The following is a 13653-nucleotide window of genomic DNA, read 5'->3' as shown; positions in this document are numbered from 1 at the left end:
AGGAATTCGCACACACACAGTGCCTCTAATCATTCACACACATAGTGCTCTTATTCATTCGTTAATACACATTGAAATGACTTAACCAAGTCTATAAACATCATGTATGTACACTTTTAAACATATCATCTCATTTAAATTTGAATTCGTATAGTAATGAGCATTTAAACTTTGCTCAAATTACCGGCTCGAAGCCTACTAGGCACGAAGGCCCGAATACACGTCACCAGCATGATTGCTCTTCGAGACCTAGCCCGGATATAACACCAGCACGAATGCTCTTCGGGGTTTAGCACGGATATATCACTAGCACGAATGCTCCTCGGGACTTAGCCCGGATATATCACTAGCACGAATGCTCCTCGGGACTTAGCCCGGATATATCACTAGCACGAATGCTCTTCGGAACTTAGCCTGGATACATCACTAGCATGAATGCTCTTCGGGACTTAGCCCGGATATATCACTAGCACGAATGCTCTTCGGGACTTAGCCCGGATATATCACTCTCAATTCTCATGTACATATACACATATAGCAATACACATTAGTATATCATTTACATTACTTGAATACAAACACAACATGCTTATCGACCATTCAACTTCCAGTTCCATAGCCACATACAAAAATCACATTTATAGTCATAACACTCTTTCAAAATTGCATCACTTATACCATTATAATTCAATCCAAATTGGAATTCAAATACGAGTACATGATACGTACCTGATCAACTTAATAATTTAGGCATATCTAAGTGAAGTTATATCGCAAATTCTCATAGTCAGAAGCTTGCTACAGCTCGATCGGGATCAAGATTCATTACAATACAGCAAACACATTTTAATAGCCAAAAATCATCACACTATCATTTTATCACTTTATGGCATGTATAAATAGACTCACGCGTGCTACGTTAGTCCTAGAATCGACTAAACCGTAGCTCTGATACCAATAAAATGTAACACCCCTATCCCGTAACCGTCGCCGGAATAGGTAAGGGGCATTACCGGACTTGTAACTCATGTCAGAACAGTAAAATTTTGAATTTTTTTCTTGAAATAAAGATCTTTCATTTAAATAAGTACTAAGCACAGCCAGGGATAAAATTTAAACTTCTCTAAGTAAACATTCAAAAGATACCATTTTCGCATGGCTTATATACATTAACCAAAAATATTCTTCCGCCACTAGTCTATTCTATACATGCCATAAGATAATCCAAAACGTAGCAGTACCAAACAGTGGATAGTGATAGTGTGACTAGTTGCTGATGATCCCCGAGCCTGTAGCTTCCAAATGAGATCTATAAAACAGAGGAAACAGAGTAAACGGATAAGCATTACAATGCTTAGTAAGTTTTAAGCAGTGTCAACAGATAACAATCAAATTATAACATAGTTGTTTGTATTTTTATTTCACTCTTCCTTCGGGCGTACCATCCCTTTACCGAATATGCACATCTCATCATATACAATAGGCAGATAAACTTTCACATAAAAGTGAGCTCATGTGACATAGATATATCGTATGATTTCACATAGCCTCTCACACTGATCTGATGTCACATAATCATAGGAATAGTCTCATAGATTGCTCTCGTATGCATCACATAACTACATTATGATTTAGTGCAAATCAAGCTCACATATAAACTTGGAGTACATACCTGTTTAACCTTTCGCATTGAATATATTTATAAGCAATTCTTATTACGAAGTCTTACCCGGACATAATCTTCACACGAAGTTATCGGGTCTTACCCGGACAAAATCCCCACACGTAGTCATCGGGTTTTTAGAGCTCGGATATAGTACGAGCACGAAGCTTATGGACATTAATCAGTGATAATATTCTCGTATAAAGCCTGCGGGGTTTTAACCCGGATATAATACTGACACAAATGCCCTTCGGGACTTATCACATTTATACACTTTCACATCCATCACGTTGGCCACTCGGCCCTATCACATATATACACTTTCACATTCATCACATTGGCCATTCGGCCTTATCACATATATACACTTTCACATTCATCACATCGGCCATTAGGCCTTATCACATATATACACTTTCACATTCACCACATCGGCCATTAGGCCTTATCACATATATATACACTTTCACATTCATCACATTGGCCATTCGGCCTTATCACATATATACACTTTCACATTCATCACATCGGCTATTAGGCCTTATCACATATATACACTTTCACATTCATCACATCGGCCATTAGGCCTTATCACATATATATACACTTTCACATTCATCACATTGGCCATTCAGCCTTATCACATATATACACTTTCACATTCATCACATCGGCTATTAGGCCTTATCACATATATACACTTTCACATTCATCACATCGGCCATTAGGCCTTATCACATATATACACTCACATCACAATTATCCAAATATACTTCACATATCACATATACTATCATGTATACACTTTGTCTTGGCTGAATCTACATTAATCATTTCCCAATGAATAATTCAATTTCACGCCATACTATCATTTCATATTCGAATACTCATAAACTTACAATTTCACAAATTTTAATATCAAAGATCCATCTAACACTCATGTATCGTTTTACAATATCACGATTTAGAATTCACGTATGGGTTTAATCAATAGCTTATGAGTAACTAAAACAAGTTTTATCCATGTTTACAACAAAATCACATATTCACTACGAGCTATTTTCCTGAGCAGTAGTCACTAAATTATTTATAACTGGAGCTACAAAACTCCAAATCACTTGCCGTTAATTTTCCCTGAATATAGACTCGTATATCTTCCATCCATAAAATTTTCAGAATTTTAGGTTTGGCCAATCAATACCAGATTTTTCTTAAAGGTTCCCCTGTTTCACTGTTTGACTAATCTGACCACTCTTCACTACGAATCAAATTTCTCATTTTACAGAATTCAAAATGTGTTGTATTTGATTTCATTTGAAACTAGACTCATTAAGGAGTCTAAGCATATAAATTTTATCTTATAACCATTTTTGTAAAATTTATAATGATTTTCTAAAAACAGAACAGAGGATTACAGTGTCATTCTGCGCTGTCTCACACAACTTTAAGTATCTCATTATCGGAAATTCCTTTGCTTACACGGTTTCTTTTATAAGAAACTAGACTCATTAAGATTTAATTTCATGTCTCATTCAGCCTCTAATTCAAATCCATAAATTTATGGTGATTTTCTAAAGTCACGTTACTGCTGCTGTCCTAAGCAGACTATTTCAAATTACCCTTAAATTCCCAAGCTCAAACACTTAAGAACTTACCATTTGAGCTTAGAACATATCATGGCCACATCATATCTTATTAAATCAACTCATTATGTCCTATTATGATTGAATTTACTCAACGTTTAATCACTTAAAACTTACCTCGGATGTTGTTGAACGATTCCGATGGCTATTCGACCACTTTTTCCTTCCCTTTATCGGATTTAGTTCCCCTTTGCTCTTGAGCTTAATTTAACAAATAAATTGATTTAATCATTTGTGCATTGAAAAGAGGAACTCAAGATACTTAGCCCATATATATATACATTAGACATTAAAGTCACATACATATGAAATCATGAATCAACTCAACATATTAACCCACACTTCCTTTTAGCCGATTGTCTAAGCCAAGATAAAAGCATCAATATGCTTGCCTCTAACCGAATACATGCAACACCAATCTTCTTCCTATGGCCGAATATGCATGTCTATGTTGAGGCCGATTATATGCTTAATACTTCCTACAAGTATGGTTACTTGTATTGATTATATATCATCTTGTTTCAAGTTCAAAACTCGGCTAATACGCATATATATACTAGTAATCAAATACTAACATTTTGCACTTCACCTTACTACCATTTCACATCTATTTTCTACCATGGCCGAATGCATCAAGACACCATACCATTCAATTTTGGTCATGGGTTACACAAAGAACTTAATGTCTAACTCAAAAATGCCAAAATGAAAATCCAAGAGTCATCAATCACCATCACATGTATCATTACAAAGCTTTACACTTAGCATGCAAATGACATCAACACAAATCCACCTTAGCCGAAACTTAACTCATCTTCATGCCTCATCACCACAACATCAAACATCAACCAAGAAGACAACACCCATGGCCGAATATCATCTCCATCTCATAGCAAAGATTTAAACCATGGGCTAGGTAGAACTCAAACTAACAACTAAAAACATGCATGAATCTCAAGGACAACATCAAACATACCTTAGTCTAGCAAACCACCATAGCCGATTTTCTCAAACTCTTCCCCTTCCTTTCTTTCCTCTATTCGGCCAAAGATGTTCAAGAATGAACACTTTTTTTTTCTTTCTTCAATTCACGGCAATGGGGGGGGGAAACATGGATGAGACAATTTTTTTTCATCATCATTTACCTTTCCATTATTATTTTATTACCCATACTCCTTATTTTATTTTATTGTTTCCTCCCATGATGCACCAACACAACATGTCTATGACATGTTTTGCCCATCACCCTTTGTCCATCCTAATGTCATGGCCGGCCACTACTAGATGGGGGGGAAATTGACATGCAAGTCCTCCCTTTTGATTACATGCACTATTAGGTCCTTGTAGATTAGCCTATCACATTTCAAAAATGTCACCCATAAGTCCTTTTGACTAAATTCACATGCAAATTTACTAAATCGAAGCCTAAAACTTTCACACCTTCATAATCACATATTTTAGACAAGAAATATCACATTCAAATAATTTGGTGACTCGGTTTAGCGGTCCTGAAACCGCTTTCCGACTAGGGTCACTTTAGGGGTGTCACAAATTCAATATTCCTGGTGGCGGTATAGGGACCTTATTCCTTGGTGCGAGCAACTTAATATAAATGAGTTTCCCTTCAGCCCCAGTAAAGTAGCAAAGCAATGGAACTCTCTCTTACCTGAGGAAAAAAAAGGCTTTTCTATCTAGGTGAATCATCTACAAACCAAGGAAACCTACACTACAAGAGTTTATAGTCTCTTTGCAAGTGGTGTTAAATAAAGCTTGCATTGCTAGCTTGGGCCTTGTTAAAGGTATCAACAAGAAAGAAATTAGAAAGAGGGAGAATGAAAATATATATCAGTTCACTATTGGAGCACTGGCACAGGCACATGAACATTATGCTACTTTGGCTGAAGAGAATAGGAGATTGTCAGAAGAAAACCAAAGGCTGGGAGAACGATTTGCTATTACTGAAAAAGATGTGGAGAAATTACATAGAGTGATCACTGCTGAACGAACGGATAAACTAGCGATGAAAGCTGGCTTAAGGAAGATGGATGAAGAACGTAAAATTGTGGTGGTTAAAATTGTGGTGGTTGACTTAAAGAAGAGCCACAAGGAAACTATGGAGAAATATAAGAAGGAAATTAGTAAAGCATATAGGAATACTCGCCAGATTTGAAGGCTAATTTTTTGTTACATACTCAAATAGTTGGTGGCCCTTTTGATACTCAAAAAGTAAATTTCAATGCTCTTAGCAAGCTAAGTGGTAGTCATCTAGATTTCGACATCTATTTTCCCTCTGGAACAGCTTGGGAGGAATTTGCAACAGAATGGAAAAACTCACGAAATTTTTTCCTCACTGGTGATCCTACCGAGACAAGCTCTACTTCTAAAGATCCCAGTAGTGCTAGTGTTACTCCCGTGAACAAAGGCGAAGGCAATGAATGCAATGGGCATAATGAGGAAGAAGATGAAATGTTAGCTGACCTTCAGGAACAAATAGTAATTTATGATTTGATTGTTCTTTGTTGTTTTTTCTTGTTACCTTTGAATAAAAAATAAAAATCTTAGTTGGATTCTCATCAATTTAGTGATGTGTTTAGTTTTTGATTTATTTTAAACCGTTGTGTAGTCATATTGCTAACATAAATACACTAAGTAACAAAAGTTACCAAGATGATTGACTTTAAGAAAATCATTCATAACTTTGAACCCGTTATACTTGGGTTATAATTTTAGATCATTGAATCTTTAGCTAAATAAACATATATTAAGAAACTATTTAAGGGTTGCGTTCTTAAAGGAACAAATTTAAATAAACTTGGGTTGTGATTTTAAATCAGCTAACCTTTATAATATTAGCTGTAAACGTAGGTCATTGAGCTATTTTAGGAGTTGCGATATTAAATCAGCTAACTCAAAGAAGCTTAGGTTGTGATCTTAAATCAGCTAACCTTTATAATATCAGCTGTGAACGTAGGTCAGTGAGATGTTTTAGGAGTTGCGATCTCAAATCAGCTAACTCAAAAAAACTTAGGTTGCAGTCTTAAATTAACTAACCTTTATAATATCAGCTATGAACGTAGGTCATTGAGCTATTTTAGGAGTTCTAATCTTAAATCAGCTAACTCAAAGAAACTTAGGTTGTGATCGTAAATCAGCTAACCTTTATAATATCAGCTGTGAACGTAGGTCATCAAGCTGTTTTAGGAGTTGTGATCTTAAATAAACTAACTCAAAGAAACTTAGATTGCGATATTAAATTAGCTAACCTTTATCATATCATCACTTGTAAATAATACTTATTTATTGAAGAAAAGAATTTGTTCATACATAATACTTATTCAAATGGTAGGCATTCCATGTTCGTGGTAGAATAAGACCCTTCATTTTTGCTAACTTGTAGTCTCCATAACCTATTCTTTATATCACCATGTAGGGCCCTTCATAGCTTGGAGCCATCTTTCCTTGCTGCGCTACTAGAAAACTAGCTTCAATATTTCTGAGAACAAGATCACCCACTTGAAACTGCTTGTTTTTCACTTTAGAATTATAATAGTTAGCTACTTGTTGAGTTCGCACAGTAACCTTGACTTTTTCTATTTCTCTAACTTTATCAACGAGATCCAGGCTGAGTCTCATAGCCTCTTGGTTAGCACTTTCATCAAAATTAACGTTCTATGTGAGTGCATAAATATCTCAACAAGAATCACTACCTACACTCCATACACAAGTGAGAACGCAGTATCCCTAGTCGCCGTGTAAGGCAAGGTTTGAAAGGCCCAAATAATTCCTGACAGTTCCTCTAACGAAGCACCTTTGGCATCATCAACCTTCTTTTTTAGAGTTGTTATAATTTTCTTATTCATGGCCTTTACTTGACCATTTGTTTGGGGAGTATTGACAGAACTTTAGGCCAGAGCAATTTGTAAATCCCTAAAAAAATATTAAATTTCCCTTGGAATTATGTTCCATTATCTGTTATGATTAGGTGAGGGATGCCGAATATGTACACAATAGACTTCCAAAGAAAGGATTCCATTTGTTTTTCTATAACTATAGCTAAGGCTTCAACTTCTATCCATTTAGTAAAATAATCTACAACCACCACTATGAACTTCTTTTGCACTATAGCTATTGGAAATCGGCCCAGAATATCAATTCCCTAGGTTGTGAATGGCCAAAGGCCCAACATAATTTACAATGGCTTTGCTGGTAATCGTTGTATTTGAGCATATCTCTGATAAGAACTACAAGTGCGAAACATATGATATGTATCATTTTGCATTGTTGGCTAGTAGTATCCTTTTCTATAGAGTACACCCTATAAAAGGATATACCTAACAGTTACACAATAAAGCAAATTGTTTTAATCAACCAAAAATGGAATAATTCACTAACTAATAGGCATTAGTCAACTAGTATTGGGATAATTTACTAATTAATAAATATTCAAGATATAAATAATAACGTCATACCTCGTAGCCTTATGTTGTAATTTGGCGAGCTCTTTCTTGTTAAGATGATTTTCCTTACTTTGCAATGTTAAGATAATGAGAGTTATCCACGTTTCTTCTTGATCCAAGCTAAAAAATTGCGGCATGTCTTAGCTCGGGTGATAGTACTAGAAAGAAAATAGGGTTTTCCCCTTACTTATTGGTTAAATGGTTCCCATTTAGTTATCCTTAGCATACATTTTAGCATTTTCAATTTAGTAAATTGTATTTCATAACTTAGTGAATCATAGCCTATTTTATCCTTAATTTTACTATCTTTTTACATTAATGTCGCTGCATGAGGTAATTCCAGATTGTGTCTAGAATTGTCGCCACACCTGACAACTGTCCGGATAAGAACTAAAATTGCGTGAGTTGTCCAGTCTGGTATAACCAACCTGTATGTACAAAGATAGAATAGTTTTGAGGAAATGACACCTGTACTGTGGGAGAAGGACATAAAAGGTGGACGAGAGAAGAAAAAAGGGAGTTTTTTTTCGGATCATCATCTTCATCATCGTACCTTGAAGCTTGCGGCCATGGCAGCTTAAGCCTCTCATGGGTGAGCCAACGTGAAAACTAGATGTAGACTAGCTTCTGACGAGGAGACATAAGTGAAAGACAAGAAGGAATAGAGAGATTTAATCGAGTTATCTAGGAATGTATTCTCCACTCAATTCTTTCTTGTTTCTTTCTAAATGCTGGTGATTATTCTTTGATTTCTGTTTGTATTAAAGTACACATGAATTCTTGGTTAAATTTTATCTTATTCAATCTTGCTTTTATTGTTTAACCTTGGGGTTTGACTGTTTTTAACATGGAAGTGTTATTGCAGTCACTGACACTAGAAAGTGCAGTGACAGTTTGAGCCAACAAGCATTACAACGGAAGTTGAGTGAGGATTAGAGGAATTTAGTCCACTTATTCTTAATATGCCATGTTTCCATCATCGGAAGGTGGGGTTAATGTGCATGTTTAAGTCTCAAATTAAATAAAGGAGTGATGCTGGGTAAGATATACATTGAATTTTATTGCCTCGACAATCACCTATCTTTTTATACCTTGTAAGCAGTTTGTATTCTGCTTAAGATTCATGTTGGGGATCCCAATTTATCATTATCATATTTTATTTTATTATTTTCCACTTATTGCATCGACAACTGTCCTCATAATTTATCTTGTTTGCACCGAAATTAATAGACAAAAGACTACCATCCCTATGGGATTGATATTCGACAGACTCACATCTGTCTATTATACTTGCATCGACAATGTACGCTTACACATTATTGCTGTGACGTCAAACAGCCGATCAAGTTTTTGGCGCCATTACCGGGGATAACGTTTGTTTGATGTTTATTTTTGTTTTTGTGTTTTTGCACTTTAGTTTCCTTATATAATATTTAGTATTCACTAACTGGTTTTTCTTTGTTGCTAATTCTTTAACTTCAATTTAGGTGTTTTATGACCCGAAGCAATTCAGATTTTCTTGCCGATTTTGATTCAAAAATTAAAAGGATTGTTTGGAGTAGACTTCAAGAACAAAGAAATATGGCTCTACCAAGGAACAATGCAACTATACCCCCGATGTAACAACAAAATATTAATAACCCATTGTTGCCATAAGATGCTCGCATACAAAATATGACTATACGAGACTTTGTAGTATCTGTCTTGGATGATTTACAACCAGGAGTTGTTAGGCTAGCAATCCAAGTTGGGAATTTTGAACTCAAGCCAATAATGTTTCAAATGCTGAATTCTAATGGACAATATGATGGGCTGCCACACGAAGATGCGAGAGAACATATTAAATCCTTTTTATTGATCTGTGCTTCCTTTAGTCAACAAGGCGTTCCTGATGATACCTTGAAGATGCAATTATTTCCTTAATCCTTACAGGGAAGAGCCTGTACTTGGTTTTTTGGACTTCCTGCCGGATCAATTAGTTCTTGGGATGCACTAACTACACAGTTTGTTTTGCGATTTAACCCACCGACAATGAATGCTCGTCTTCAAAATGATATTACTTCTTATCATCAACTTGATGATGAAAATCTTCACACCACATGGGAACGTTATAAATATTTACTTTGACATTGTCCCATACATGACATTCAACTAGAAACACAAATTGAGATTTTTTATAATGGGCTGAATTCACATATAAGGAATCTTGTTGGCGCATCAGCTAATGGATCTCTACTGGATTGTACTTATAATGGTGCTGTGAGAATTCCTGAGAGAATTTCTCAGAATGATTATCAATACCCTATCTCTAGAGCTGCACAAGCAAAAACTACTCCAGGAGTTATTGAATTGGATGCAATAACAGCCTTAAGTGCTCGATTTTCTTCTCTCACAAACATGATTAAAAATATGTAAGGGACTAGTGGCGTTGCACCTAAACAAGTCGCTCAACAAGTTGGTGTTCCTACTTTTTGTTTAGAAATTTGTACTGACAACCATAGCTATGAAGATTGTCCACAACATGCAGAGAATGCCTATTATATTAGTAACATCTGCACCAATTCTTATGGTAATTCTTGCAACAACTCTGCACGCAACCATTTTGGGGAACTCAGAATAGTGGACAAAATGCTACAACATTCAGATATGGGAATATATCTACTCAGGGAAATTATAATCCCAGACAAGGGAATTATAATCAATAACAGCAGAACTACAATCAACATACTTAGATGCATCCAAAATAAGGCCAGACACATCTACACCAAAATCTGATGCAGCCACAACACTCTTCAATACCAAATCAGCATGTTTAAGGACATCGACAGCAATCGTACACTCAGGCTTCTACTTTTGACCCGTTAGCAACTCTTGAGGCATTAATGCGGGAGCATATTACTCGTACGGAAGTTATTATAGAAGGGAATTCATCTTTCATTCGAGTATTGGAGGCACAAATAGGATAACTTGCTTCAAATCTGAATACTCGACCACCAAGCTCATTACCTAGTGACACGAAAAATATTAGTCTGAGGGGGGAAAACATTGTAAGGCTATTACTCTTAGGAGTTGTAAACGAACTGGTGAACCGTTTATCGACTCTACTGTAGCACTTCAACATACAAATAGAGTGATCATTGGTGAGAAGGTTAAATCTGAATTTGTTGATGCATCAGATAAAGTAGTTTAACACATTGTCACTCATATGCCTAATGTCCGACCTTCAAAACTGTCGATGCAATCAAAGGTGTCGGCGCAAGTAGATATATCTCTACATTTACCCTTCCCAAAAAGATTCAAGAAGAATGAGCATGACAAGCAGTATCAGCAGTTCCTGGACACATTGAAGCAACTGTAAATCAACATTCCTTTAGTAGATGCTCTGGTACAAATTCTGAGTTATGGGAAATTTATAAAAGACCTATTGTCCAAGAAGAAGAAGCTTACTAATATTGAAACTATTACACTCACAAAAGGCTGTAATGCTATTTTAACAAACACGTTGCCTCCTAAATTGAAAGATTATAGGAGCTTTATCATCCAATGTTCAATTGGCAATCATTATTTGGGTAAGACTTTATGCAACTTGGGAGCTAGCATTAACCTAATGCCACTATATACTTTCAGAAAGTTGGGAATTGGTCACATAAAATCTACTGCAGTGACATTACAACTAGTTGATCAATCATTGGCTCAACCTGAAGGGCAAATAAAAGACGTCTTTGTTCATGTGGATAAATTTGGTTTTCCAGCTGATTTCATCATACTTGACTGCGAGGTAGACAATGAGGTTCCTATAATATTGGGACGACCATTTTTAGGCACCGATCGAACTTTGATTAATGTTTATAAGGGTGAACTAACCATGCAACTTAATGATGAGCAAGTCACCTTCATTTTTTTAAATCTGTTCAATACAAGGACAAAAAAGAATCCCATACTGTTGATGTGCTAGATAATCTAATTGAGGAAGACTTTAATGACCAAAGCATAGTACTTTCTGAAGATTTTGCAGTGACATTTGATGTCGAATCCTTAGATGATTGTGACAACATGGTTGAGGCTAATAATCTTGAACTTAAGCATGGATGGCAGATTGAATCCTTAGACCTAGCCAACAGAACAACAACAATTTTCAAACTATCTATTGAAAAAGCTCCAACTTTGGAATTGAAACCACTACCTCCTCATCTTAAATATGTCTTTCTAGGTGACCACAATATTCTCCCGGTTATTGTCTCCGTAACTAGATGTAACTCAAGAAGAGAAATTGGTCCATATTCTCAAGCAACACAAACGAGCTATCACTTGGAGTATTGCCGGTATTCAAGGATTAGTCCTTTTTTTGCATGCACAAGATCAAATTGGAAGATGAAGACAAGCAATTCATTGACTAGTAAAGAAGATTAAATGAGAAGATGAATAAATTTATCAAGAAGGAAATCATAAAATGGCTTGATGCTGGAATTATTTACCTGGTTTTTGATATCAATTGAGTAAGTCCAGTGTAATGCGTGCCTAAAAAGAGTGACATCACTGTACTTTGCAATGATAAGGATGAATTAATTCCTACACGCATTCTTAAAGGATGGTGAATTGAATGGATTATCGCAAATTGAATGCGGCCACAAAGAAGGATCACTTCCCATTTCCTTTCATTGACCAAATTCTAGATCGGCTTGCTGGAAAGGCCTATTACTACTTTTTAGACGACTATTTTGGATACAATCAAATTGCTATTGCACCGGGGGATCAGAAGAAAACAACCATCACCTACCTTTTTGATATTTTCGCCATATGCCTTTCGGTCTTTGCAACACACCAGCCATATTTCAAAAGTGCATGATGGTAATATTCTCAGTTATGATCGAAGACTCTTTAAAGGTGTTTATGGATGATTTCTCAGTCTATGAGAATGATTTTTATCATTCTGCTAACAATTTGGATAAAGTGTTGAAGTGATGTGAGGATGCACATCTTGTCTTGAATTGGGAAAAATGTCATTTCATGGCAATTGAAGGCATTGTGTTAGGACATCGCATCTCTAGTCAACACATTCAAGTAGACAAAGCTAAGGTGGAAATCATTGAGAAATTACCTCCACCAACAAACGTGAGTGGTATTCGTAGTTTTCTTGGACACGCGGAGCTTTATAGAAGGTTTATTAGAGATTTTTTAAAAATTTCAAAGCCCTTATGCTCATTGCTGGAACAGAATCGAAAATTCTTTTTTGATGATGCATGTCTAGATGCCTTTATTCAGTTAAAAAAGAAGCTAGTGAATGCACCCATTGTCGTTGCACCAGATTGGTCTCAACCTTTTGAAGTTATGTGCTATTCAAGTGAATTTGTTGTGTGTGCAGTTCTAAGACAACAAAAGGGAAAAATATTTCATGCCATCTATTATGCTAGCAAAAATCTTTCAGAGGCTCAACTCAATTATACCACCATAGAGAAAGAATTGCTTGCTGTAGTCTTTACTTGTGACAAGTTTCATTCCTATCTTGTCTGCGCAAAGGTTACTGTATTCACTGATCATTTGGCGTTATGATATCTCTTTGCGAAGAAGGATTCCAAACCAAGACTGATACACTAGATATTACTGTTGCAAGAATTTGAAATCGAGATAAAAGATTATAAGGGTTCATAGAATCAAGTTGCAGACCGTCTGTTTTGATTAGAAGTTGGGAGCGAAGATGGAAACATACTTTAACTTTTCGATGCATTCCCAGATGAGTAGTTATTTGCTGTAGATGCAAGTCCTCGGTATGTGGATCTTATTAATTATCTAGTGTGTGGAAAACTCCCATTGGGTGTCACATGCCATAAAAAGAAAGATTTCTTTGTGATTTAGTGAAGTATCATTAGAACATGTTGTATTTATTCAAGGT

This window comes from Gossypium hirsutum, chromosome D02 (assembly GCF_007990345.1).
Source record: "Gossypium hirsutum isolate 1008001.06 chromosome D02, Gossypium_hirsutum_v2.1, whole genome shotgun sequence".
Lineage (NCBI taxonomy): Eukaryota > Viridiplantae > Streptophyta > Magnoliopsida > Malvales > Malvaceae > Gossypium > Gossypium hirsutum.
This window is presented reverse-complemented; position numbering follows the sequence as displayed.